General features: G+C 45.1%; 1 long non-coding RNA gene across 1 annotated transcript in view; it reads right to left on the bottom strand.

The window, feature by feature from the left end:
- Nucleotides 1-767: 767 nt before the first annotated feature.
- The window catches only part of LOC118363430 (uncharacterized), a 106970-nt gene continuing 86836 nt past the window's right edge, over nucleotides 768-20901 (bottom strand). Inside the window, exon 6 of the long non-coding RNA XR_004821402.2 lies at nucleotides 768-1701. This is a non-coding gene — a long non-coding RNA (uncharacterized LOC118363430). The remainder of the gene's footprint in view (nucleotides 1702-20901) is intronic.

Below are 20901 nucleotides of genomic sequence, written 5' to 3' on the forward strand. Positions count from 1 at the left end.
TTTAGGAGTAGATTGTCAAATCATTTTTCTTTCATAAAAATGTATTTGTTATCTGAAGTAGGGCTGGTAGTCAAGTGGTTGTTAGTACAGCAGTAATCTTAGTAGATGTGAGGTCGTATTATATATGGGTTGGGTACTAACAAAGTGTTTCTTGATTATTTGTTTGGCAGCATACTATGAAAATGGGGGAGTGTGAAGCTGTGAGAGTATCTGAATATGTTTAGGTAGTGTAAAAAAGTGTGAATTTGGTAAATGTGCTGTAGCATTGTAGAAATGTGTTTGGGTGTGAACGATTTGAGGAATGAGGTGTATGTGTGTGAGGGGGCTGTGAGTGTCAGTGAGTGGGCCCGTTTGTGAGAAGAACTCATCCCTACCATGACAGAGAGAGGCTAGTGTGGGAGAGGGTAAATGAGTGGGGCTTTACACAGAAGGGTAGAGGGGGTGTAGTAGGGGGTAGATGGGCTGCCCTGCCTGTCAGAGCTGAAGGCTGCTGGAAGACTCAGCGGGAGTCCCGCTTGGCCCCCAGGATGCCCTGTTGCTACGGCAAGGCCCCGGAATGCGACCAGCACACAATAGGTTCTTAGGGATCAGAGGGCACTCAGATTTGATAACCACATTAAAGTCCCAGCAACATCTGTTGGGGTGCAGGAGAAAGGGCCTATCACCAGGCTCTAACCCCCCAGAACAACAATCATTAACCCCAAACCTTGAGAGAGAAGGGGGACAACGGCCCTCTATTTGTCAGCCGCCCTGCTCCGGGGGCTAATGTTTTACCACCAAACAGCGTGAGAAGAGGAGCTGGCAGGGGCTCCATGCAAACGAGAGAGGGATGATGGAGAGAGGAGAGAATGATGGAGGGAGGAGAGGTTTACCATAGTTTCCTCACATCATTAGCGGAATGGCATCATAATTTATGGGACCTACACATAAACACCCCCACACCTCCACAAAAGACCTCCATCTTGAAAAACGGCAATTAAGTTGTCTCTATTCAACTGCTAGCAAGCATTAATTCAAGTCAAGTTCTATAAGAAATAAAAAAATAATCAGTTCATATTTTATATAACTATGGACACAAGGGGGTAAATGAAACTCTGGAACCCTGACACACTACATGGCCAAAAGTATGTGGACACCCCTTCAAATTAGTGGATTCGGCTAGTTCAGCCACATCCGTTGCTGACAGGTGTATAAAATCAAGTGCACAGCCATAAAATCTCCCACAGACAAACATTGGCAGTAGAATGGCCCATATTGAAGAGCTCAGTGACTTTAAATGTGGCAACGTCATAGGATGCCACCTTTTCAACAATTCAGTTCGTCAAATTTCTGCCGTGCTAGAGCTATCCCGGTCAACTGTAAGTGCTGTTAATGTGAAGTGTAAACGTCTAGGAGCAACAACGGCTCAGCCGCTGATGTAATTGGTAGACCACACAAGCTCACACTTGGCGCCTAAAATCATCTGTCCTCGATTGCAACACTCACCACTGAGTTCCAAATTGCCTCTGGAAGCAACGTCAGCACAAGTCCTGTTTGTCGGGAGCTTCATTAAATTGATTTCCATGGCCGAGCAGCCGCACACAAGCATAAGATCACCATGCACAATAACAAGCATCATCTGGAGTGGTGTAAAGCTCGCCGCAGTTGGACTCTGGAGCAATGGAAATGCGTTTTCTGGAGTGATGAATCATGCTTCACCATCTGATAGACCAACAGACGAATCTGGGGTTGGTGCATGTCAGAAGAAGGCTACCTGTCCAAATGTAATAATAATAATTATATATGCCAACTGTAAAGTTTGGGGGAGGAGGAATAAAGGTCGGGGCTTTTTTTCATAGTTCGGGCTAAGCCCCTTCCTTAGTTCCAGTGAAGGGACATCTTAACACCACATCATACAATGACATTCTAGACAATTCTGTGCTTCCAACTGTGTGGCAGCAGATTGGGGAAGGTCCATTCCTGTTTCAGCATGACAATGCCCCCACGCACAAAGCGATGTCCATATAGAAATGGTTTGTCGACATCGGTGTGGAAGAACTTGACTGGTTTGCACAGAGCCCTGACCTCAACCCCATCAAACACCTTTGGGATGAATTGGAACACTGACTGCGAGCCAGGCCTAATCTCCCAACATCAGTGACTGACCTCACTAATGCTTTTGTGACTGAATGGAAGCATGTCGCTGCAGCAATATTCCAGCATCTAGTGGAAAGCCTTCCCAGAAGAGTGGAGGCTGTTATAGCAGCAAAGGGGGGACCAACTCCATGTTAATGCCCATCAGTGGAGGCTGCTGAGGGCAGAACGGCAAATAATAATGGCTGGAACAGAGCGAATGGAATGGCACCAAACACATGGAAAGCATGTTGATGTATTTGATACCATTCCACTTATTCTGCTCCAGTCATTACCATGAGCCTGTTCTCCCCAATTAAGGTTCCACCAACCTCCTGTGATGCCCATGATTTTGGAATGAGATGGTCGACGAGCACGTGTCCACATACTTTTGGTCATGTGCTATATGTCCTGTTGGTAATAAGATTTGGCAAGGTCTGGAGAAAGACAAGAGGGCCGAGATGGTGAAAGAACAGGTGTCCTGTCACAAAGGGGCTTCTCAGGCTCTAGGATGCTCCTGTGTGATTTGTGGGTCAGCAACAAGCCTCATCATCTGCCTCCACAGGTTTCAAATGAAGGCCGTCTCTCTTGGATGAATAATTAGGAAACAAAGGCTCATGGGGGAGGAAAGGAGAGGAGAGGCAAGCCAAGGCTAACAGGCCAGATGCAGAGGAGGAGGTAAGCTTTTAGCCCTGTGGTCCATCCACACACACACACACACACACACACAACATCCACCTCCTCAATGTATTCCCTGGAGATGAAGGGCCTGCAGGAGGTGCCCCAATGCACAGGCTCCTCAAGTGCCTCCACACAAGTAATCCCATTCACTCCAGCTCATTACATGGGCAATTAAGTGCTGGCTTGGGGTGGTAGGGATGGTAGAGGTGCGGTAGTGGTGGGGCGGTACATTAGTGCAGTGTGGGGGGCGGGGGTACATTACGGAGGCCGGGTATGGGGGGGGGGTCGCCTGTTGGTCTAAGGACCCCCCATCCACACACACACATGCCTCTCGCCTCCTCGCCATCTCTGCTCTTTCTTCACCTGGGCCGGCTTCATGTGGACACCTGCCTCTCCTAATGAAGATCCATTGCTTCATTTCCATTTCTGGAGTCATATCAGAGACAGTGAAGCAACAAAACAAGCCTGTTTCCTCCCCGCCCAGGCCTGGAGGGCCAGATTGAATGACATGGCTAAGTGCTCTGGCGGAGCAGGGGCAGCTGCGGAGCCTGAAAATGGGATTTGGTCCGGGGGGCTGATCTGAAGTGGGGGGCCTGGAGGATGGAGAGGGATGGATAGGGCCCTGTGTTTGGATTGGCTACAATGGCAGCCGTGTGCTACCTCAGCAGCTCCTTAACAGTAATGAGGCTTTCTGCAGAGCAGGACGAGGAGAGGAGGAGAGGAGAGGAGAGGAGTGGGGGTGCCACTACACACCTACCCCACACACTGCTCTCACCTCCTTAGCAGACAAGAGCCACGCTACTCTGACACACACAATAACATGCACACTCGCGTACAAGCTCACACAACACCTCCACAAATCCATTTAGAAAATAAATAAATGACAAAACACATGGGTGTACAAAAATATGGGGTTTTAGACAATCTCGATATGGTAGCAGCTGTGATCTGAGTTTAAAACATATTTCTCAGGACTATGTATCATAATGAATAGTGTAGTTAGTAGATGAAGTAGTACAAGGATATTAAATGTAGTCAAGTTTAGTCCTACCCGGGCAGGACGGCTGCTTGTGGGAACCTGAGCTTTTAACCCTGTCAACAAGCTCTGAACAAACAAACAAGCAGGCCGCCATTACCCCAGTGGGTGGGAGAGCCACCCCATCCATGTCTGTCCACCCCATCCATGTCTGTCCACCCCATCCTCTGTCCACCCCATCCATGTCTTCTCCTCTGATGCAAACAGAGCAGGATGACAATTGCCCATCACAAATAGCCTACTAACCTGTCACACTGAAGACCTATAGGTTCACCACTGTATTAACCTGTCACACTGAAGACCTATAGGTTCACCACTGTACTAACCTGTCACACTGAAGACCTATAGGTTCACCACTATACTAACCTGTCACACTGTAGACCTATAGGTTCACCACTATACTAACCTGTCACACTGAAGACCTATAGGTTCACCACTGTACTAACCTGTCACACACACTGAAGACCTATAGGTTCACCACTGTACTAACCTGTCACACTGAAGACCTATAGGTTCACCACTGTACTAACCTGTCACACTGTAGACCTATAGGTTCACCACTTCTAACCAGGCCTAGAGGTTCACCACTGTACTAACCTGTCACACTGAAGACCTATAGGTTCACCACTGTACTAACCTGTCACACTGAAGACCTATAGGTTCACCACTGTACTAACCTGTCACACTGAAGACCTATAGGTTCACCACTGTACTAACCTGTCACACACACTGAAGACCTATAGGTTCACCACTGTACTAACCTGTCACACTGAAGACCTATAGGTTCACCACTGTACTAACCTGTCACACTGAAGACCTATAGGTTCACCACTGTACTAACCTGTCACACACTGAAGGCCTATAGGTTCACCACTGTACTAACCTGTCACACTGAAGACCTATAGGTTCACCAGACCTGTCACACTGAAGACCTATAGGTTCACCACTGTACTAACCTGTCACACTGAAGACCTATAGGTTCACCACTGTACTAACCTGTCACACTGAAGACCTATAGGTTCACCACTGTACTAACCTGTAGGTTCACCACTGTACTAACCTGTCAACTGAAGACCTAGAGGTTCACCACTGTACTAACCTAGACCTAGGTTCACCACTGTACTAACCTGTCACCTGAAGACCTAGAGGTTCACCACTGTACTAACCTGTCACACTGAAGACCTATAGGTTCACCACTGTACTAACCTGTCACACTGAAGACCTAGAGGTTCACCACTGTACTAACCTGTCACACTGTAGACCTATAGGTTCACCACTGTACTAACCTGTCACACTGAAGACCTATAGGTTCACCACTGTACTAACCTGTCACACTGAAGACCTATAGGTTCACCACTGTACTAACCTGTCACACTGTTCAAGTACTAACCTGTCACCTAGACATATAGGTTCACCACTGTACTAACCTGTCACACTGAAGACCTAGGTTCACCACTGTACTAACCTGTCACACTGAAGACCTATAGGTTCACCACTGTACTAACCTGTCACACTGAAGACCTAGAGGTTCACCACTGTTAACCTGTCACACTGTAGACCTATAGGTTCACCACTGTACTAACCTGTCACTGAAGACCTAGGTTCACCACTGTACTAACCTGTCGCACTGAAGACCTAGAGGTTCACCACTGTACTAACCTGTCACACTGTAGACCTATAGGTTCACCACTGTACTAACCTGTCACACTGAAGACCTATAGGTTCACCACTGTACTAACCTGTCACACTGAAGACCTATAGGTTCACCACTGTACTAACCTGTCACACTGAAGACCTATAGGTTCACCACTGTACTAACCTGTCACACTGAAGACCTATAGGTTCACCACTGTACTAACCTGTCACACTGAAGACCTATAGGTTCACCACTGTACTAACCTTCACCTGAAGACTTATAGGTTCACCACTGTACTAACCTGTCACTGAAGACCTAGGTTCACCAGTACTAACCTGTCACACACTAGGTTCACCACTGTACTAACCTGTCACACTGAAGACCTATAGGTTCACCACTGTACTAACCTGTCACACTGAAGACCTATAGGTTCACCACTGTACTAACCTGTCACACACTGAAGACTTATAGGTTCACCACTGTACTAACCTGTCACACTGAAGACCTATAGGTTCACCACTGTACTAACCTGTCACACTGAAGACCTATAGGTTCACCACTGTACTAACCTGTCACACTGAAGAGGTTCACCACTGTACTAACCTGTCACACTGAAGACCTAGAGGTTCACCACTGTACTAACCTGTTACACTGTAGACATATAGGTTCACCACTGTACTAACCTGACACTGAAGACCTAGGTTCACCACACTAACCTGTCACACTGAAGACCTAGAGGTTCACCACTGTACTAACCTGTCACACTGAAGACCTAGAGGTTCACCACACTAACCTGTCACACTGAAGACCTAGAGGTTCACCACTGTACTAACCTGTCACACTGAAGACCTAGAGGTTCACCACTGTACTAACCTGTCACACTGAAGACCTAGAGGTTCACCACTGTACTAACCTGTCACACTGAAGACCTAGAGGTTCACCACACTAACCTGTCACACTGAAGACCTAGAGGTTCACCACTGTACTAACCTGTCACACTGAAGACCTAGAGGTTCACCACTGTACTAACCTGTCACACTGAAGACCTAGAGGTTCACCACTGTACTAACCTGTCACACTGAAGACCTAGAGGTTCACCACTGTACTAACCTGTCACACTGTAGACCTAGAGGTTCACCACTGTACTAACCTGTCACACTGTAGACCTAGAGGTTCACCACTGTACTAACCTGTCACACTGAAGACCTAGAGGTTCACCACTGTACTAACCTGTCACACTGTAGACCTAGAGGTTCACCACTGTAACCTGTCACACTGAAGACCTAGAGGTTCACCACTGTACTAACCTGTCACACTGTAGACCTAGAGGTTCACCACTGTACTAACCTGTCACACTGAAGACCTAGAGGTTCACCACTGTACTAACCTGTCACACTGAAGACCTAGAGGTTCACCACTGTACTAACCTGTCACACTGAAGACCTAGGTTCACCACTGTACTAACCTGTCACACTGAAGACCTAGAGGTTCACCACTGTACTAACCTGTCACACTGAAGACCTAGAGGTTCACCACTGTACTAACCTGTCACACTGAAGACCTAGAGGTTCACCACTGTACTAACCTGTCACACTGAAGACCTAGAGGTTCACCACTGTACTAACCTGTCACACTGAAGACCTATAGGTTCACCACTGTACTAACCTGTCACACTGAAGACCTAGAGGTTCACCACTGTACTAACCTGTCACACTGTAGACCTATAGGTTCACCACTGTACTAACCTGTCACACTGAAGACCTAGAGGTTCACCACTGTACTAACCTGTCACACTGAAGACCTATAGGTTCACCACTGTACTAACCTGTCACACTGTAGACCTATAGGTTCACCACTGTACTAACCTGTCACACTGAAGACCTATAGGTTCACCACTGTATTAACATGTATATAATAGATATAGGCTGTTTAGATATTCATGTTTCATTGGAAGCTGATAATTGTTAGTTTTTTACTTCGCTGGTCTCGGCTGGTTTCTGCCCTAGACCGAGTCAAGACCAAATACAAATGTATCCGACACAGAGACAAGACCAAGACACTCAATATGTGGTCTCGAGACTGGACTCGAGTACAACACTGCTTTGTTGTTGCCATCAAGTACACAACATGTAATGGCCCATTTGATTACCAATCAACTTCGAAAAGAGCAGCAGCAATCCTGTCATTTCTTGCGTCATGCTTCCTCATGGTGGACCTTTCCCTCCTCCCTGCCATATGCGTATGTCTGTCAGTACCGTGGTTTAGGCTTCTCTTGTTAACATGTTCTAGCTCATTGACTCCTCTCAGCACCCTGGGGGGGGGAGGGCCTCAGAGCTGGGCCAGGTGAGGAAGGGGAAGACAGAATCATAACAAACTAAGAGGAACTCAATGTCACAGCTTCCTGATTCTATGACACTCCTGCAGTGTGGAAGAATTCAGCATTTAGTTCTACTTGTTTTATTCAATTAAGAGTTTAGACTGAATTGTGCAGAGCAGTTTTAAGCTATCATACCTTTGTTATAAGATATCATTAATGTTATCCCGGATACAAGGATGCTCTGACTTCACTGAGCGAAGAGAGAAACTCTGCCCCTCCCCCGAAGGCTGGTTACCCGCCTGTCAAGGGTTAGTGTCAGGCCGATCCACCCAAAGTACCCACCTTCTCTCTTTTCCACAGGACTGAGAGATATACAGTAAAACGTCACCCATACCCTACCTATGCAAATTTATCAACACAACTTTTTGAATGTCATAATCAGTCATTTTACTTGTGATTTCAATTTTAATGTGATTTTGTGTGCGTAATGTGTGTGTGTGTGTGTGTGTGTTTGAGGTGGAGTCTGAGGGGTAGGTATAGGTTGGAGGTTGGTTGGTTGTGTTTGGTGTCATTTTGCAGGTCCCTCGGCACTCACCTGGAACACAGCACTTCCCCTCCATTGGTCTTATCAGGTCCCAGAGGAAATACCTGACACAGGTAAACACGACCCCTCGGCCATCCGCCCGGCCCCAACCCTAGCCTGGATGTTGTTCTTTATGCATCACTGAGGAGCCCCACCCACCATTCCTTACCCTCCTCCTACACCTCCACCCCTCATCTCTCTGTCTCAAATGTAATCGTATCTACGTATCAGCAGGTGTAACCGTATATCCTGCTTATCAAGCCGCAGTGTCTTCAGCTCTGTTTTACATTGTCACCGCAATGATATATGGGAGTCTTGTCTGACAGAAATAATACAAAATTGGAAGTATTATTTTATAGAAAAGTAGTCCTGCACTCATGTAATGAAAACGAAATCAATTAAAAAGTGAATTTTTTTCAAGGATGATGATTATTAAAATACATAACTGTTCAGTCCTACGTTTAATGGCTTTAGAATGTGATTAATTCTTCATAATCTATCCTGATGTGGATGATAAATGTGGGGGTGGTGATTCATACATTATATGAATTATTTCCTACAGATTAGTAATACAGGAGTTCTCGCTCTCTCTCAAATAAGACACAGTTGATAATCCCAAAACAACATCACACACACACACACACACACACACACACACACACACACACACACACACACACACACACACACACACACACACACACACACACACACACACACACACACACACACACACACACACACACACACACTCAGAAACACTACCACTCTGCTCCTCTACATATGACAAGCTGTTGTCCAGTCAGAGGGGGAACTGAGTGATGCCATGTCCGTCTCTCATCTCATGAGGGGAGATACACACCAGTGACACGAGAGTGAGACTTCCCCTTCAGAGGTGGAGGGGAGATTGGGAATCAACCCAGAGATATTTCCACCACAAACACACTCCTGATGAGTTCATTGTGATCAGCCACAACAGTACACCTGCACATACAGGTAACAGCTAAAATAATGGAAACACTTAAGTAAATGAGGGTTCTGTCGGCCCTGTTATGGTGTGTGGAGCTTTTTCCTGACATGGTTTCTGTCCACTCTAGCCTTTCGAGGACAGGGTTAACACCAGTAAATAGACAGCCATTCTGAGTAATCAGCTTCAACCTACGATGAATCATTTTTATCCTGATGGAAGTGGATGACAAACTGTAATTTGTCAACGTATTGTGACATGGAATCTACGTAGAAAATAGGATGAAATGTCTATCACGGGATTGTGTCATCACGGTAAACAAATTTAGACATAAACAAACCTTGTATAAAATATGTTGAATTTCTACTTTTAAAACAGCATTCGATTTTCAGCTGGATAGTTGATTTCACGACAGCTATCCCTTGGTCTCCCATTCAAGGTTGTAACCAAACCCTGCTTAGCTATGACACGTCACTGACTAATACCAATGTGCTATCATGATAATGATTGTTGAAAGATCTCCACTTAAAAACTAAATAGATTCACTGTTGCTATCGAAGTCATTCCAAAGGGTAGGTTTTAACAGAGCAAATGAAATGTGTCATCAACAGCAATTATTTAAATTCAAACCAGAATTAAACTAAGAATAGACAATAGAATAGGCCTAGGGTTTAAAGCTCTGGTTGATTTCAAATGGAATGATATTTAGTTATATTCAATTGTGTTTGGTTGTCAACACAACCAAGATGTATCTTCTGCTTGGATAGTTCCATCTGTGTCACTGACTTAGTCTGGATTTAAAAGAATGATGGAGGCCACTCTGTTCTTGGGGACCTTCAATGTTGCGTACATTTTTTGGTAGCCTTCCTCAGATCTGTGCCTCGCCACAATCGTGTCTCAGAGCTCTACGGACAATTCCTTCGACGTCATGGCTTGGTTTTTGCTCTGACATTCACTGTCAACTGTGGGACCTTATAAAGACAAGTGTGTGCCTTTCCAATCATGTACAATCAATTTAATTTACGACAAGTGGACTCCAATCAAGTTGTAGAAACATCTCAAAGATGATCAATGGAAACAGGATGCACCTGAGCTCAATTTCAAGTCTCATAGCAAAAAGTTTGAATACTTAGGTAAATAAGATATTTCATTTTTTTAAATTTTATAAATGTGCTAAAAATGTGCTATAAATATAAACCTGTTTTCGCTTCGTCATTATGGGGTATTGTGTGTAGATTGCTGAGGATTTGTATTTATTTAATTCATTTTATAATAAGGCTGTAACGTAACAAAATGCCGAAGGCTCAATCCCCAAAACATATCACTACAATTCTACTTTACTATCAAGTACTTTAAAGTTGAAACAATGCAAAAAAACAAAATTTTGCAGTATTTTACAGTATAAAGGACATTCTATGTTTTTGTTCTATGTTTTGTATTTCTGTGTTTGGCCTGGTATGATTCCCAATCAGAGGCAGCTGTCTATCGTTGTCTCTGATTGAGAATCATACTTAGGTAGCCTGTTCCCACCTATGTTTGTGGGTAGTTGTTTTCTGTTTTGTGTGTCTTCACCTTACAGAACTGTTTCGCTTCATTCACTCTCTCTCTCTTTGTTGGTTTTTGGTTATTGCAGTGTTCCGTTTATTTATTAAAATTAACATGGACACTTACCATGCTGCGTTTTGGTCTGATCCTTCCTATTCCTCATCCGAGGAGGACAACGATCGTTACAACAGGACTAAGATAGGGGCACAGGTATTTGTATGTTGGTGTAAAGGACGGTGATAGCGAACCTTACATATTGCATGGCTTCTCTAAATGTAAATTTCTCCGTGAGAAATTCCATAATTTGGTGTTTTGTTGTTGGTGATGGACATCGCTGTCTCAGGCGACGCTCCATAGACTCCCACAAGTGTTCTATTTGGTTGAGATCTGGTGACTGAGACATGGCTTGTGGCTTACATTGTTTTCATGCTCATCAAACCTTCAGTGACCACTCCCAAGGAACACTACGTCATTTCAACGTGGATAATTGGGTAATATTTGGTTGAGATGTTGATCAATGAGTTTGCAACCTATATTCACTCACTCAAAAATACAGGCAAAAGTTAGTTGAATTTCCAATGTGTTATCACTATGCTTCCAATGGAAAAACAATGTTGGATCTTTGGTGTCCATCACTGCGCTTTCAACCATTTAAAAGCACAAAAAAGTTGGAACGGTAATACAGATATGTTGTTTACTTATACAACAGATGAATGTGTTGTCACTGTGCTTCATCTAATAGCAGAACCAAATGACCTGGACTGCAGTTGAGATTACATTAAAAGTACATGGTGCAACTGATCAATGCCATTCAAGATTCTGCACAGACTATTACAGCCATTGGGAAGATCTCCACAGACCTGCGACAACCTCTGCATGCTATCTTGAACATGCACACTTTATATGATTACATAAGAAGACGTGTATAGTTACAGTAACCTCAAAATGTGGCCATGGATGTGTTACTCATTTTATGGTTGAATGTTACATTCGTTGGTAAGATCGCCTAAAGTTAAGGCTATTTACTGCATTTCAAAAGTGAAATTGAATTATGTATGGTTGTCTCCATCTCAAACAAAAATCTAAGTTGAAGAATATGACTAAATCAAATCAAATCAAACATTAAATGCAATTGAAATAAAGTTTGATTTAGTGCTATTCTTTAACTAGATTTTTGGTTGAAATGGAGACGTGAATGCAAAATATCCCATTTTAATTTGTAGAAAAACTGGAATTAAATGAAGGAGTTTGGAACCACCAAGACTATTCCTAGAGCTGGCCGCCTAGCAAAACTGAGCAATCGGGGGAGAAGGGCCTTTGGTCAGGGAGGTGATCAAAAACCCGATGGTCACTCTGACAGAGCTCCAGAGCCCCTCTGTGGACATGGGAGAACCTTCCAAAAGGACAACCATCTCTCCAGCACTTCACCAATCTACCTTTATGGTAGAGTGGCCAGACAGAAGCCACTCATCAGTAAAAGGCATATGACGGCCAGCTTGGAGTTTGCCAAAAGGCACCGAAAGGACTCTCAGACCATGAAAAACAAGATTCTCTGGACTGATGAAACCAAGATTAAACTCTTTGGCCTGAATGCCAAACGTCACGTCTGGAGGAAACCTGGCACAATCCCTATGGTGAAGCATGGTGGTGACAGCATTATGCTGTGGGTATTTTTTTCAGCGACAGGGACTGGGAGACTAGTCAGGGTGGAGGGAAAGATCAACGGAGCAAAGTACGGAGAGATCCTTGATGAAAACCTGTTCCTTAGCGCTCAGGACCTCAGACTGGGGTGAAGGTTCACCTTCCAACAGGACAACAACCCTAATCACACAGCAGAGACAATGTAGTAGTGGCTTCGGGACAAGTCTCTGAATGTCGTTGAGTGGCCCAGCCAAAGCCTGGACTTGAACCCGATTGAACATCTGTGCAGAGACCTGAAAATAGATGTCAGCGACACTCCCCATCCAACCTGACAGAGCTTGAGAAGATCTGCAGAGAAGAATGGCAGAAACTCCCCAAATACAGGTATGCCAAGCTTGTAGCGTCATACCCAACAAGACTCGATCGAGGCTGTAATTGCTGCCAAAGGTGCTTCAACAAAGTACTGAGTAAAGGGTCTGAATACGTAATGAAATATCATTTTCAGTTATTTATTTTTAATACATTTGCAAACATTTTTAAAAACCTGTTTTTGATTAGGTATTGTGCGTAGATACAGTTGAAGTCGGAAGTTTACATACACTTAGGTTGGAGTCATTAAAACACATTTTTCAACCACTCCACAAATTTCTTGTTAACAAACTACAGTTTTGGCAAGTCAGTTAAGACATCTACTTTGTGCATGACACAAGTAATTTTTCCAACAATTGTTTACAGACAGAGTTTTCCACTTATAATTCACTGTCTCACAATTCCGGTGGGTCAGAAGTTTGCATACATTAAGTTGACTGTGCCTTTAAACAGCTTGGAAAATTCCAGAAAATGATGTCATGGCTTTAGAAGCTTTTGATATGCAAATTGACATAATTTGAGTCAATAGGAGGTGTACCTGTGGATTTATTTCAAGGCCTACCTTCAAACTCAGTGCCTCTTTGCTTGACATCATGGGAAAATCAGAAGAAATCAGCCAAGACCTCAGAAAGAAAATTGTAGACCTCCACAAGTCTGGTACATCCTTGGAGCAATTTCCAAATGCCTGAAGGTACAACAAACATCTGTACAAACAATAGTACGCAAGTATAAACAACATGGGACCACGGAGCCGTCATACCGCTCAGGAAGGAGACGCGTTCTGTCTGCTAGAGATCAATGTACCTTGGTGCGAAAAGTGCAAATCAATCCCAGAACAACAGCAAAGGACCTTGTGAAGATGCTGGAGGAAACAGGTACAAAAGTATCTATTTCCACAGTAAAACAAGTCTTATATCGATATAACCTGAAAGGCCACTCAGCAAAGAAGAAGCCACTGCTCCAAAACCGCCCTAAAAAGCCAGACTACAGTTTGCAACTGCACATGGGGACAAAGATTGTACTTTTTGGAGAAATGTCCTCTGGTCTGATGAAACACAAATAGAACTGTTTGCCCATAACGACCATCATTATTTTTTAAGGAAAAAAGGGGATGCCTGCAAGTGAAAGAACACCATCCCAACCGTGAAACACGGGGGTGGCAGCATCATGTTGTGGGGGTGCTTTGCTGCAGGAGGGACTGGTGCACAAAATAGATGGTATCATGAGGAAGAAAAACAATGTGGATATATTGAAGCAACATCTCAAGACATCAGTTAGGAAGTTAAAGCTTGGTCTCAAATGGGTCTTCCAAATGGACAATGACCCCTAAGCATACTTCCAAAGTTGTAGCAAAATGGCTTAAGGACAACAAAGTCAAGGTATTGGAGTGGCCATCATATAGCCCTGACCTCAATTCTATAGAAAATGTGAGGGCAGAACTGAAAAAGTGCATGCCAGGAAGGAGGCCTACAAACCTGACTCAGTTACACCAGCTCTGTCAGGAGGAATGGGCCAACATTCACCCAACATATTGTGGGAAGCTTGTTGAAAGCTACCTGAAATGTTTGACCCAAGTTAAAGAATGTACAGGCAATGCTACCAAATACTAATTGAGTATATGTAAACTTCTGACCCACTGGGAATGTGATGAAAGAAATAAAAGCTGAAATAAATAATTATCTGTACTATTATTCTAACATTTCACATCTTTAATATAAAGTGGTGATCCTAGCTGACCTAAAACAGGGAATTTTTACTGGGATTAAATGTCAAGAATTGTGAAAAACTGAGTGAAATATAGTTGACTAAGGTGTATGTCAATTTCTGACGACAACTGTAACTATTATTTTGAATGCTAGAAAGTAAACAAAATTATTTAAGGTATTGTATAGTCATTAAAAACAAAGACGGCTATTTAAATACTTAAAAAAAATCTAATTACAAATCAAATATGCATCCATACGTTTTATGTCATTAACTTTGCTGCATTGACAATCATTCATCACAAAGATATACAAGGACCTTGAGCATTCCCTCCAGTGGCAAACTGTGATCGGAGAAAGGGTCTATATTGAAGAAAATGATTCGCTTATCACACCCTTGTAGTATGTCATACATTTGAAGATTCCATTGATATTTTGATGTGTCCAAATGAAAAGTGTAACTAATGTTCATCAACTAAAATGAAGGGACATTTAATTGTGAGCACAATGAACAATCAATCTAATTATTTTTAAAGGGTTAATGACCTGATATTTGAGCATCTGTGGCCTCCATTTAAGAACATCCTGAATTACCATTTGTTCATTGGTGTTGCTACAACTACTGGTGGCACAATGTTATTGTAATGGTAAAACAAATATAAAAGTCATTTCAGTATTTTAAAGCTACCATATTACTTCATTTAGAATGAGAAGATTTACCCAAATACTTTTAAGTAAATGTTTTTCAAAATGCCATGAACAAATGCCACCGCATTTCAATAATTTCCTGAAGTCAGTGATGCTTGTGTGTGATCTGGACTGGCACTTCCAGCCCTGTGCTGCTGTAGTGAGGTGAGGAGGGTGGGAGAGCTGCTGCTGCCACTTCCGGAAGGGGGAGAGCTCTCCTGGGACCAGCTGGCCCCGTTAGAGAGGGAACATTCCCACAGTCTCAGTCTGCCTGCAGGACAGAGGGGCCAGGCCGTGGAGCCAAGGCCACCCTCCCCCTCCCTCCGCTGGGCTGGCTAACCTCTCTGGTTCTCACCCCTGGGCCTCCACCCCATTTACCACTCACCCCCATCCCCACTGTCACCTGAGCCACACAGGTAAATGCCTAACTTTATTTGATGGATGCGGTTTCCCACGGCAACCCCGATCGTCAGATTCTGGAGTGGGGTGGTGATTGCGGGCTGATAACCCCCATGGAGCACCTCTCTCCTGACCGCCAGGACGGGGTGAGAGAAACACAAGACAAAACATCCTGGCCGTGTCACACACCTGTGTGTACACCTCATCAGCCTGAGACAAAGGGGCTCCGTCCCTACAATCCAATTAAGAGCTCCTGCACACAGCAAATAACACACGCTTACTGCTTGACATAGATGTCAGTGATCGTATTTCCTTGGGTTTTCAGATGGATAAATCCTGTGTTTCATTTAAATCTGAGGTTTTCTCTGCCAAGGCTGGAATATTTGCCAAGTGATGTCTCCATGTTGTTTTGATGTGTAAAGGAGTGGAACATCCAACGACTGGTTGACTCAACACCGTCCTAGCTTAGCTGACCACTGACCCATACCACCGTGTCCACTACTGGCTGACTCAACACCGTCCTAGCTGACCACTGACCCATACCACCGTGTCCACTACTGGCTGACTCAACACCGTCCTAGCTGACCACTGACCCATACCACCGTGTCCACTACTGGCTGACTCAACACCGTCCTAGCTGACCACTGACCCATACCACCGTGTCCACTACTGGCTGACTCAACACCGTCCTAGCTGACCACTGACCCATACCACCGTGTCCACTACTGGCTGACTCAACACCGTCCTAGCTTAGCTGACCACTGACCCATACCACCGTGTCCACTACTGGCTGACTCAACACCGTCCTAGCTGACCACTGACCCATACCACCGTGTCCACTACTGGCTGACTCAACACCGTCCTAGCTGACCACTGACCCATACCACCGTGTCCACTACTGGCTGACTCAACACCGTCCTAGCTGACCACTGACCCATACCACCGTGTACCACTACTGGCTGACTCAACACCGTGGCTGACTCAACAGCTAGCTGACCACTGACCCATACCACCGTGTCCACTACTGGCTGACTCAACACCGTCCTAGCTAGCTGACCACTGACCCATACCACCGTGTCCACTACTGGCTGACTCAACACCGTCCTAGCTGACCACTAGCTGCTGACCCATACCACCGTGTCCACTACTGGCTGACTCAACACCGTCCTAGCTTAGCTGACCACTGACCCATACCACCGTGTCCACTACTGGCTGACTCAACACCGTCCTAGCTGACCACTGACCCATACCACCGTGTCCACTACTGGCTGACTCAACACCGTCCTAGCTTAGCTGACCACTGACCCATACCACCGTGTCCACTACTGGCTGACTCAACACCGTCCTAGCTTAGCTGACCACTGACCCATACCACCGTGTCCACTACTGGCTGACTCAACACCGTCCTAGCTTAGCTGACCACTGACCCATACCACCGTGTCCACTACTGGCTGCTGCTGCAGTGCGTGCGTGCGTGTGTGTGTGTGTGCGAGAGAGAGAGAGGCAACTGTGCATTGAAATGTGTGAGAGATTTGTGACCTGTGGCCACAAGAAATGGGAAACCAGTGAAGAACAAACACCATTGTAAATACAACCCATGTTTCTCTTAATTTTTACCTTTTGTACTAACTATTTGCACATCATATGAAATTTGTAATGTCTTAATTAATTTAGAACTGTTGTGAGTGTAACGTTTACGGTTCATTTTTATTGTTTATTTCACATTTGTTTATTATCTAGTTCATTTGCTTTGGCAATGTTACCCATGCCAATAAAGCCCTTACATTGAATTGAATTGAGAGAGAGAGAGAGAGAGAGAGAGAGAGAGAGAGAGAGAGAGAGAGAGAGAGAGAGAGAGAGAGAGAGACAGAGAGACAGAGAGAGAGAGAGAGAGAGAGAGAGAGAGAGAGAGAGAGAGAGAGAGAGAGAGAAACATCATGTAAACAAACCTGCTAAAACATTACCCATCTAAAAGAATAGGAAAATCCTTCCGTATTCTATTCAGTATTAATCTACTGTCGTTGTGACTGTAGACAAGCTTTAGTATGACTTCTGGTGTCCAACCACAAGTGTGGATGCACATACACACACAACCCTTTTCCACACACACACACGTCTAGAGCAGCAGGAGGAGGAAGTGCCAGTGAATGTAGGTTAATATCAGGAGCACTTGACAACAATAGCGTGTTATGAAAAGCTTGGTCTGTAATAAGGTCTTCGTTGGGACTTTAGAGCCACATCACATCATTACTCATCCTGCTAGCCAATTTGCCTGTCGGCATGGCAACCGGCCCAAGCTGAAGCCAGAGGCAAGACTGGAATCTTAATGCCTGCCTGGTCGGGGAGAGGGAACACACAGAATGTTCTCGTGGAGAGAAAAGTTCACAAGTGGCCACAGTGACCCTTCACTGTCCAAGCCAAGATCTCAGAAATGGGGGTTGGAGTTGGTCAAGAGAAAAACTTAAACATAAATGTAATCTTTTCTAACATTCAGCACGCACAGCATCCGCGGAATGCATACACTTACTCCTAAGACACCATCTGGATGTAACCAACCAGTTGCTGCCTTGTGTGACTGTGTATATGTATACACTGCAGTGGTGGTAGGCGGGCAGGAAAGCAGGCAGGCTGTGACAGCGGAGGTATTCGGCAGTGGTGTGTGCTGGGTGGGTGTGTGTGCGGAGTTATCCTGCAGGTCGCGGAGTGTGTTGGGTCAGGGTGGAGCGGTCAGCAGCTGCTGCCTGGCCTGGGTCCCACGATTCCCAGGCTAGGGGAGGTAGTGGAGGGATGGATGGAGGGAGGTGGGGGACTGACAGGGCCGTAATAAAATCAGGCGCCGTGGTTGGGCTGTGTGCGGCTCATTGTTCCCTGGGCTGGGCCCGCGGCTGCTGTTTACTTTCTCCCATATGCATTATTCAACGGCACAGGAGCTCCCAGAGAAAGGGGCCCCATTCAGGGATCCTCTTGCCCTTGTTTTGTTTTGCTAATTTTCAATTAAAATAAACCAGCTCTCGCCAGGGCCCGGGCCAGGCTGAGCCGAGCTGAGCTGAGTGGGAGAGAGAGACAGGGGACGGCGAGTCTAATGCTGGGGCGTCTGAGAAGATTAGGCTGATCATACGGATGAGGATAAAATGCTGCTTATCATCTATTACGGCTGTGGCAGGGATATGTTTTCTTGCAGTGGGGTTTAAGGCAGACAATGAGACGGGATGCTGTTCGGTTGAGAGCGTATTGGCCTCTTAGATTCTGTTGTTGTTGTCCCGATAACATGACCCACTTATCATTGTTCAAATGTCTGTTTCCGCTTGATCCATGTCAACATACTCAAATATGTTCATAATTCTACATATATCAACAAATATTTTTTTTTTGCATTGATCCATTAGGCTACAGACGTTCTGATTCAATTGTCCCACTGAGTGAGACACAGGATTACCATATGCCCAGTGAAAGAACGAACTGATCACAAAGACAAAGCCTTGTCAATAATGAGTCCCAGAGGTCATTAAATGAAGCTAGCCAGGGCAGGCTGGACTAATCAATAAGTCCACTGATAGCTCCTTTTGGTTGTCCTGCATTCACACAGGAGGGGGCTGAGCCATGGGGGACTGAGGAGGGGACATTGCCGGGGACAGATGCGGTGACAGTGGGAGTGAGGAGCTGTTAGGAGTGTTAAAGATTCACCACACATCTGCCACTCCAACAGGGAGGGAAGCAGCTACCCAGGGTGGGTCTGCCCCCACCGACAGCCTGACTCCATGCCTACCTGTCTCTGTCGGTCTGTCGCTCAGCCTGCCTCTCTGCCTGTCATTCTGTTAGCCTCCCTTCACGACTCCGTCACTCTATCCGCCCCGTTCCGTCAGATAACTGATACAACCTGTTACCTAACCATGTTCTCCCTCCAGCAAGTGCCTCTTAAAAATACATTCAAATGTTCACAAACATCCCACCACTCTCACAGAAACTAGAGTCTCCTGATCATAATTACAGCTGTTGGCAGCAACCTGTTGCAGCCTGCTCTGCACTACACTGTCAGCGTCTGTGTTGACTGAACTCTTCACCATTAAAGCTGTGTTCTAGCACTAACAGCTAATAACGATCCCAGGCCATCCCAAACAGGGAGGGATTCTCTTCTTTGACAGTGTCCCTGCTTCCCATTAGTGCTGTTAGTGAGTGGAGGCTGAATGTGAATGTGGAGGGCCTCTTGGCTTGGATGGATAGAGGCTGTTCCCTGCTGGGTGCAGGTGAGCTCCCAATGCCTCCCCTCGCACCTGGCCTCTTTGTTCCCCACTGATGGCTTTATGGCACAAGACGAGGGGATCTATCCGTCTGCCTCTCTGTCTCTGGTAAAGCCGGTGGCCCAGCAGAGCGCTGTAGAAGCCCAGTAAAGCCCACACTGCTACCAGGGCATTGTGGTGACCCAGTCAGCCAGAGAGAGAGACCCTCTCAGCAACCGCCTCCCCATACATACACAAAAACATGTACACGCACAAACATGTTCACTCGTTCACACACACACACACACACACACACACACACACACACACACACACACACACACACACACACACACACACACACACACACACACACACACACACACACACACACACACACACACACACACACACACAACCTGGGATCAACTAGATTCAGCCACAGGCCAATTTTTTTTGAGCAGATGGTCAGGGGGCCGGAACTTAATTACTAATCATTTGTAGACTGCAAATTGACCGCAAGAACCACAAACAGACATTTGACTAAAACATAATCATTTCAAACCTTCAAACATTTGTATATGTTTACATAGATCTCTCAGATATGCTGCACACTACTACACTGTTGGAGCTAGGAACATTTCACTACACCACGATAACATCTGGGAAATATGTGTATATGACCAATAAAAATGTGATGACTTGATGATATTCGTGGGAATACTGTAAAAAAATCACATGGAGCTGATTCGCTGGTGTTTTCACAGTCTTTATGTCCAACAATTAAATCAAATAAGAATAAAATCCACTCTGATCCCTCCCGTTGAATATTTCTGATACTCCTGCCTCCACACCTCGGTGAAAAACAGTGATCCCCCCTAGTGTTTCCCCTAACATCACAGATGAGATTTCAGTCAATGGAAGATCGGGATATAAGTTGCACATCAACATCTGTGGCATAAAAGTATGAAATCCACATCTGATACAAAAAGATGGATTGACATTTAA

The sequence above is a fragment of the Oncorhynchus keta genome, chromosome 30 (assembly GCF_023373465.1).
Source record: "Oncorhynchus keta strain PuntledgeMale-10-30-2019 chromosome 30, Oket_V2, whole genome shotgun sequence".
Classification (NCBI taxonomy): Eukaryota; Metazoa; Chordata; class Actinopteri; order Salmoniformes; family Salmonidae; genus Oncorhynchus; species Oncorhynchus keta.